This window comes from Triticum aestivum, chromosome 4D (assembly GCF_018294505.1).
Source record: "Triticum aestivum cultivar Chinese Spring chromosome 4D, IWGSC CS RefSeq v2.1, whole genome shotgun sequence".
Classification (NCBI taxonomy): Eukaryota; Viridiplantae; Streptophyta; class Magnoliopsida; order Poales; family Poaceae; genus Triticum; species Triticum aestivum.
In genome coordinates, this window is record NC_057805.1 from 308,370,605 (window position 1) to 308,379,172 (window position 8,568).

The window sequence follows — 8,568 nt, forward strand, 5'->3', positions numbered from 1 at the left end:
AAGAGTGTCATGGTATGGATAGGAGCCCCTGATACACTGTTCGGTGAAAGAAAGAACCAGACAGAGGATCAAATTTATGTTCGCGGGAAGACTCACTTGATGACATCTATCTCTCTTATTTTATAAGCAGGCGTCTGTATCGGCTGCTGCCTCTCATACTGCAGAGGTCTCCGGACTGAATCAAAGTCTGGAGCGGGCCAAAGAAGAACTTGGCCAGTTCAAAAGGCAGTTGGGAGATAAACAAGGTATGCGCAAGTCTTGTTCGCGTTTACTGCGAACGAATTTTCAGTATGTTAAAATATGTTTCATAATTTGCGCTAGGGATGATGACCAAAGTCAAGGCTCTTAAGAAGGCTGTGGCCGAGGCCGAGAAAAAGGCAGCCGCAGAGCAGGCTCTTCGTGAGAAGCACGAGGCCAAGGTTATTGAAGCTGAGCAGGAGCTTCAAGAGGCCGTGAAGAAATGCGAGGCGTTGGAGCAGAGTTTAACGGAGAGAGAATCCGAACTCACCAAGGCTCATCAGGCCGCGAGCGATGCCCGGGGGGAACCCAAAGCACCCTGCAGGAGATCCAAGAGGCGAGGAAGATCGCGACGGGTAAGGCATTTTTTATGTAAAGCAAGTATTTGAGGAGAAAATTATGTTTCTAATTTTGAATTCGGATTTCTCCATGGGTATTTGCGGAGCTGCCCCACAGCATATCGGATGCCGCCCAATACTACCGAGCCGAAGAAAGGAAGACTGCGGATAAGCTCTTCTGGTCACAGTATCTGGCACCGAGTTATCCGGTGCCTTTTGCTGATCAACTGAAACAGCTGATCGAACTGCATAAGGCGGCGGAACTAGCCATGAAGGATTTGATTATCTGGCTATGGCCCGCCGAGCCGATTCCAAGCAGCTACTTCCGGCTCGTGAAGCGGCTTGTAAGTGCCTGCCCTCGACTTGACGTCATCAAGCGGTCGGTCTGTATAGAGGGTGCGCGAATGGCCTTCGCCCGTGCGAAGGTGCTCTGGGGGAAGATGGATGCTGAAAAGCTGATGACCGAGGGACCGCCAGAGAGGAAGGAGCACCGCAAGCCCGAATTATATTATGAAAGTGTCCTGAAAGGATCCTACCTTGCAGCGGAGCTATGCACCAAGCACGTTATATTTCCATGAATGCAAATCATGTTGTCCTTTGTATTGTTTGAACAAGGTCATTTCTATTATTTATTGCCTGTTATATGAAAGTTTATCCTCCTGCGCGGCCGTTTTTATATATTAATCCTGAGAGTTGGCCACTCATCGGCTTCTGCCCCCACGTAGGAAGTACGGGGGTGTTCGGGATAAACCTGATCACTCTTTATCCCAGTTTTGGGTCCTTTGAAGGAGGTGTTCAGCACAACGAACCAGGCAATCGGACTATAGGGCTTTATCACTCTCACTTAGCCATAGGAGCTTTAGGAAAGGAAGGTAGGCGCAGCCCCTGGTGTTCGAAAAACCGCACGAGGAGCTCTATAAGCACCTGATCAGAGGAAAAACCGATCCATCGCACGTTGCATTTGTTATGGCATTATGCGGGAGAAATCCTTAAAGATTTTACAACCTCTCAAACAGCTGACCAGCTCTCGCCGTATCATGACAGTCAGTTTTCGGCTTTCTCTACTGAGGTGCTCATCCGGAAGAACCGGGACACAATCACAGTAGTTCTCCCTGTGCCGCTTTAGCCGATATAGCGGAACGTAAGGCAGCAAAACATGGGAGCCGGGCAAACCCAACATTTGACCCAAGACATGATTCAGAGCTGATGCATATAATGCTATAAGTTCGAGGTGCCGAACTTCCATGAAGGTGTTCGGACTTTATTGCCGTATTATGGGTAAAACGAAGCCCCTAGCATATTTCAGGCATATCGCGATGTACGGATGCCACTTGACAAAAGAATTTCAATAAGAAATAACAGCAGATAAGCATCATATAAATCCACATGTTGTATTTGAATAGTACGTCGATGCGTATGAGTATAAGTAATGAGATAAAAAAGGGATATGACTGTGGAACCTGCTGAGACCAGGGGGAAAGAAGCTGTGTGCGGATCCGGAGTATAGTCGGATGGTCATTGTGGGGAATATCTAAGGATTCCCTTGCTCGTTCGAGCTGCTTCCATATCGCCAGTCCTGGTCGGCGCAAAGGTGAACCTGCAAAGGAAATGTAAGAAATGTTTGTGTGCCGGAGAGCGGTTGAGCCGCTGTATGCGGCCTGTCCTGGCCTTTGCCGGAATGTTTAATTGAGCTCTGGACGAGCCGAGCTATCCTGCCGCAAAGTAGTTCGAAGTCCTTTGGCGGTGTCCGAGAGCTTGGCCGTCGACTCGAGGTTCGATTGGAAGGTGCCACGCGTTGCTTCTGCCGTTAAAGCAGCGGCATACTCCTTGGTGCCGAGCGAAAGTTCGGCCTTGCCCTTAACCGTGATGACGCCGCGTGGACCGGGCATCTTGAGCTTACGGTAGGCGTAATGTGGCACCGCGTTGAATCGAGCGAACGCGGTTCGTCCCAGTAGTGCCTGATAATCAGTGCGGAAGGGGACAATTTCGAAGATTAACTCTTCGGTACGGTAGTTGTCTGGTGATCCGAAGACTACTTCAAGGGCGATGGAGCCTGTACAGCTGGCCTCCACACCTGGTATAATACCTCTGAAGGTGGCTTTAGTGGGTTTGATCACCGAATGATCGATGCCCATCTTGCGCACTGTGTCCTGGTAAAGCAGGTTTAGACTGCTGCCTCCGTCCATAAGGACTCGTGTGAGGTGGAACCTGTCAATTATTGGGTCGAGGACTAGTGCGGCCGGATTGCCCTGATTGGCGTTAACCGGACGATCCATGCAGTTGAAGGTGATCGGCCCTGTTTCATATTGTGGGACGACTGGTTCCATTAAGTCGACATCCCTAAGGGTGCGCATCCGGTCCGGGTTGGGAGTGTGCATGCTGTTTACCACGTCCACCGTTTGGATTTGTGGGGGGGAATTTCTTTTGCCCTCCTGTATTAAGTGATCTGGGCTCCTCCTCGTCATCGTCGCTTTGAGACCCCTTATCTTTGTTGTTGACGCCTGACCTGCCGGCTTGTTTGAAGACCCAGCATTCCCTGTTGGTATGATTGGCTGGTGTTCCTAGGGTGCCATGAATTTGGCATGTGCGGTCGAGAATGCGGTCTAGACTGGACGGACCCGAATTGTCATTTTTGAGTGGCCCATTCCGCTGACCGGACTTAGAGCCACTAAATCCGGCATTGACTACCGTATCTTCGGTGTTTTCACCATGTTTGCGGCGCTTGTGTTTGTTGCGTCGGAGTTTGCCATTGCTATATGTGGCCTCTTATGTGCCAGGGTTGCTTGTTGTGTCGATGCTACGGGCCAACCAGCTATCTTCGCCCGCGCAAAAGCGGGTCATAAGTGTCGTGAGGGCTGCCATGGATTTTGGCTTCTCTTGGCCGAGATGTCGGGCGAGCCACTCGTCACGGATGTTATGTTTAAAGGCCGCTAGGGCTTCGGCATCCGGACAGTCGACAATTTGGTTCTTTTTAGTTAGGAACCGAGTCCAGTATTTCCTGGCTGACTCTCCGGGCTGTTGTATTATGTGACTTAAATCATCAGCATCCGGTGGTCGCACATAAGTGCCCTGGAAGTTGTCCTGGAATGCGTCTGCCAAGTTCTCCCTACTTCCGATGGAGTTTGCCGGCAAGCTATTCAGCCAATGTCGAGCCGGTCCTTTGAGTTTTAGCGGGAGATACTTGATGGCATGTAGATCATCCCCGCGGGCCATGTGAATGTGGAGGAAGAAATCCTCTATCCATACCGCGGGGTCTGTAGTACCATCATATGATTCAATGTTCACGGGTTTAAACCCTTCTGGGAATTCATGATCCATTACTTCATCGGTGAAGCATAGTGGGTGTGCGGCGCCTCTGTGCCGGGCTATATCATGACGCAGTTCATACGAGTCTTGTCTGCTGTATTCGGCCCGGCCGGATTTGCTTTTAGTATATCCGGCATAACGGTCATCGTCACGCGTTGGGGGGCGCCCTCGTGATTCGTAGATCGACCTTTTATGTCCTGCTTTGTTTTTAATACGTCTCGCAGGTCCTGCGTGTTGCCACGGGCCTTGGTGTTTTTGTTTGACTGGTGACGGGGTGCGGGCTGGACTTCGGGCTGATATGCCGTTCTGTCTCAGCCACGAGGTGGCCGATCAGCCGCGTCGTACGCTGGTAGTGTAGGTTTTAATGCTTCCTACTCGAGTTGGGGTAGCAACCTGCGCTTTGGGTAACTCTTGGTTGGGTGCTCGAGTTCGTATTCCTCGGCTGCCAGGACCTCGGTCCATCTATCCGCTAGCAGATCTTGGTCAGCTTGAAGCTGCTGCTGTTTTTTCTTCAGGCTTTTTGTTGTGGCTATAAGCCGGCGCTTGAAGCCTCCTGCTCGACGGGATCCTCAGGCACAATAAATTCTTCATCGCCGAGGCTCACCTCGTCTTCGGAGAGGGACATGTAAGTGTCATCCTCTGATTCTCCGTATGTCGCCTGTTCCTTAGGGCTGGCTTGCCCATCCTCTCGCTCGAAGACTGGCTGGAGGGGATTGTCTTTGTCTTCGGCACTGTCCGCGGCGTTGTCGTCTCTTGTGCCGGTACCGCTGCTTTTGCTATGGCGAGGCTTAGAGCAGCGTCGATGACGCCAGTGCTTGGATTTCTTCTCGGGGGGATTCTTCTCCGTTGCCTTATTGCCATCGCTTTCTTTGGGTGTATCCACCATGTATACATCATATGATGAGGTGGCAGTCCAGCACCCTGTGGGCGGTGGTTCCTGTTCGTCTCCTGCATCGTCGTCCATACCGTCGATGTCTTCGGAGCCGAAATCGAGCATGTCGGTTAAGTCCTCGACAGTGGCTATTAAGTGGGTGGTGGGTGGGTAGCGAGTTTCTTCGTCGTCCGCTTCCCACTCAATCCAGACATAGTTCGGCCAAGGGTCTTCTGACAAGGAGAGAGACCTTAATGAATTTAGCATGTCGCCTAGGGGCGAGTGCTGAAAAATATCCGCGGAGGAAAACTCCATGATCGGTGCCCAATCAGATTCGATAGGCACGGACGTAGTCGATTCGGAGCCCGTGGCCGGGGACGAATCCAAGTGTTCGACAACACAGGTCTCATAGGAGGTGAAGTCAGCATTCGGCTCCATCGCCGCTGAGTGCACGGCCTCCGTGGCGGGGTCCACCCACCCGTCCTCGGACGGCGCGATCTGCTCTGGATTGAGGGCCGGAGTGGCCACATGTGTGATCTCCCGAACACTCTCCGACAGCGGAGCTACGTCATGCTCGTTGTGACTGTGCGGCGCACCTGACATGGGCTCGAATCCGTCGAAGATCAAGTCTCCGCGGATGTCGGCAGTATAGTTCAAGCTTCCAAACCTGACCTGATGGCCAGGGGCGTAGCTCTCGATCTGCTCCAGATGGCCAAGCGAGTTGGCCCGCAGTGCGAAGCTGCCGAATACGAAGATCTGTCTGGGGAGGAAAACCTCACCCTGGATCGCATCGTTGCCGATGATCGAAGGGGCCATCAAGCCTTTATGGTGACGGCACAGTGGAACTCTCAATGAAAGCACCAATGTCGGTGTCAAAACCGGCGGATCTCGGGTAGGGGGTCCCGAACTGTGCGTCTAAGGCGGATGGTAACAGGAGGCGAGGGATACAATGTTTACCCAGGTTCGGGCCCTCTCGATGGAGGTAATACCCTACTTCCTGCTTGATTGATCTTGATGATATGAGTATTACAAGAGTTGATCTACCACGAGATCGTAGAGGCTAAACCCTAGAAGCTAGCCTATGATTATGATTGTTCTTGTCCTACGGACTAAACCCTCCAGTTTATATAGACATCGGAGGGGGCTAGGGTTACACAGAGTCGGTTACAAGGGAGGAGATCTACATATCCGAATTGCCAATCTTGCCTTCCACGCAAAGGAGAGTCCCATCCGGACACGGGACAAAGTCTTCAATCTTGTATCTTCATAGTCCAACAGTCTGGCGAAAGTATATAGTCCGGCAGTCCGAGGACCCCCTAATCTTGGACTCCCTCACCCGATAGCCTCCAGGGCTATTTGTCGGGCACCGGCCTCCACGTAGTCGGCCTAGATGCGGGGGCTCTGCTCGCGACTCAGAGCGTCGGTGCGCTGCTGCTCCATGTCCCGCTGGCGGCGCAAATTGATGATACATTGCTCCTCCGCAAGGCGGTCGCGCTCCAACAACTCCTCATACTCTGCATTGCCATCTAAAGACCAATAGAATGCCTTCTCCCTCTGTCTGCCTTCTGGTGCAAAACCGAACACTAGCACTACAAGAAAATACACTTCCGTGATGATACGTGTTTGTCACAGTAGGTCGCGTTTTTTGTCATGCATGTACATCCATGACGATTTTATGACAGAATCAAGATATTCATACATGTGTTGTCGTAGAAGTGTTCCATGACATTACCAAAATTATCATCACGTAAGTGTCCACTTCCATGACGATAAATCGCGCGTCACAAAAGTGCTTTCTTCAAGGGTGACCGACACGTGGCATCCACCATAACGGAACGTCGTTAATCTATCGGGTCCGGTTTTGGATCCGATGACCCGTTAACAGCCCGGACCAATGGGGATTTTCCACGTGTAAAATCATCATTGGTCGGAGGAAACACGTGTTGCCTCACCGTTGGGACAGATGTCATCCACTCATTGGACAGGAGGCGCCTATGATAGGTCGACACATGGCACGGCCCAACAGTGGCCCATTCCGGTGAAAAAGGTTGGCCCACTAAAAATTAGCAGGCTGGCCCATATAAGGCCTACTTGTGTCAGGTCCATTTAAGCCCACGGCCCATACGATATGTGCCAATTCGGCCCGTCAACGGCCCGTTAAAGATTTGACACCATTGCAGCCCATCGTCAGTTCGAGCCCGTTAACAGCCTGCTATATATTTGGGCTCAATATCGGCCCAATGAGATTTCGGGCTGTTAATGACCCATTCAATGGATGGGCCAATTTTCACGATGTAGATCTTTCAGCCTTTTAGAGACCCATTTAAATGTTGGGCTAATTTCCGGCCCGGTGTGTCTTTCAGCCTGTTGACGGCCCATAAATCAGTTGGGCCATTTGTAGTCGGACCTGAGTTTCGGCCTTTTAGCGACCCATTTAAGTGTTGGGCCAATTTCCGGCCCAGTGTGTCTTTCAGCCTGTTTACGGCCCATATATTGGTTGGGCCATCTGTAGTCGGACCTGAGTTTTGGCCTTTTAGCGACCCATTTAAGTGTTGGGCCAATTCCCGGCCCTGTGGTCCTTTCAGCCTGTTAACGGACCATAAATGAGTTTGGCCATTTGTAGTCGGACCTGTGTTTTGGCCTTTTAACGGCCTATGCCCTTCATGGTTAAATACCAGCCCGGTTTCTCTTTCGGCCTGCTAAAGGCCCACAACACAGTTGGGCCATTTACAATACGACCTGACTTTCGGCCTCTTAGCGGCCCATGCTCTTCATGGTCCAGTACAATCCCGCTGTCTCTTTCGGCCTGCTAAAGGCCCACAGTAACGGCCTGTTAACGACCCGTGAAATCAATTGGGCCCACCTGTTGCCCACTTCGATGTCGGCCTGTTAACGACCCGGGAGTTAAGAGGGCCGACCATTAACTTTCGGCCTGGTAACAGCCCATTAACTTAATGGGCCCACTAAAGTTCGTACATGTCTTTAGGCCAAATTAGATCATTTGAGCCCATTACGACGAGCAATTATGCACAGGACCAAAACCGATCAAGCAAAGGTACGACATACAGGGAAAAACGTTGCACATCCAGCATATATTACAGGAAATTACATCCACTGGGCAATCAAAGATTGATGCCAGTGCAAATAAATGAACAGAACCTAACGATCTACAATGTCACAATCTGCAACCTCAACACGGATGACGCCCATAAGCATGTGGGCAAGTTCTTGCTGCTTTGCTACACTGTCTCTGAAAACATTGATTAGTTGTTGTGTCGCACGACTCTGCACCTTTGATTCCTCCACCATTTCCATCATTGCTTCAGCCATTAATTGGTTCACAAACATACATTTTTTCCGTTGCATTCGAGATAGAGGATACTAAACAGATTCAGATGGCGATTTTGGCATGCTTGTATTATTGATAGTGGAGAGTGTCTCGACCACTGCATCATAACATAAATTAGGAGGGGAACCAAACAGATTAATCATGAGTTATTGCCATATTACCTGGCCTAGATTTATTGGAAAGAAACAATGGGGTTGCCTTGCTGTTTTCAGAGTTTGTCTTCTTATCTTCAGCAGCCTGCACCAAATTAACACACTAGCATTGCTATCATTGGCTAAGTCAGATAATAGGAAAGCAACATTGGCACAACGAACGTTTGGGCAACTAGCCAACACCAAATTAACACAATATGGCACAGCTATCACCAGCCAGGTAAGGTAATACGAAAGCAACATTGACACAATGAATGAATGGGCAACCAGAGCAGCACTACAATTCAGTAATGTGCATGATATGAGATAGTACAC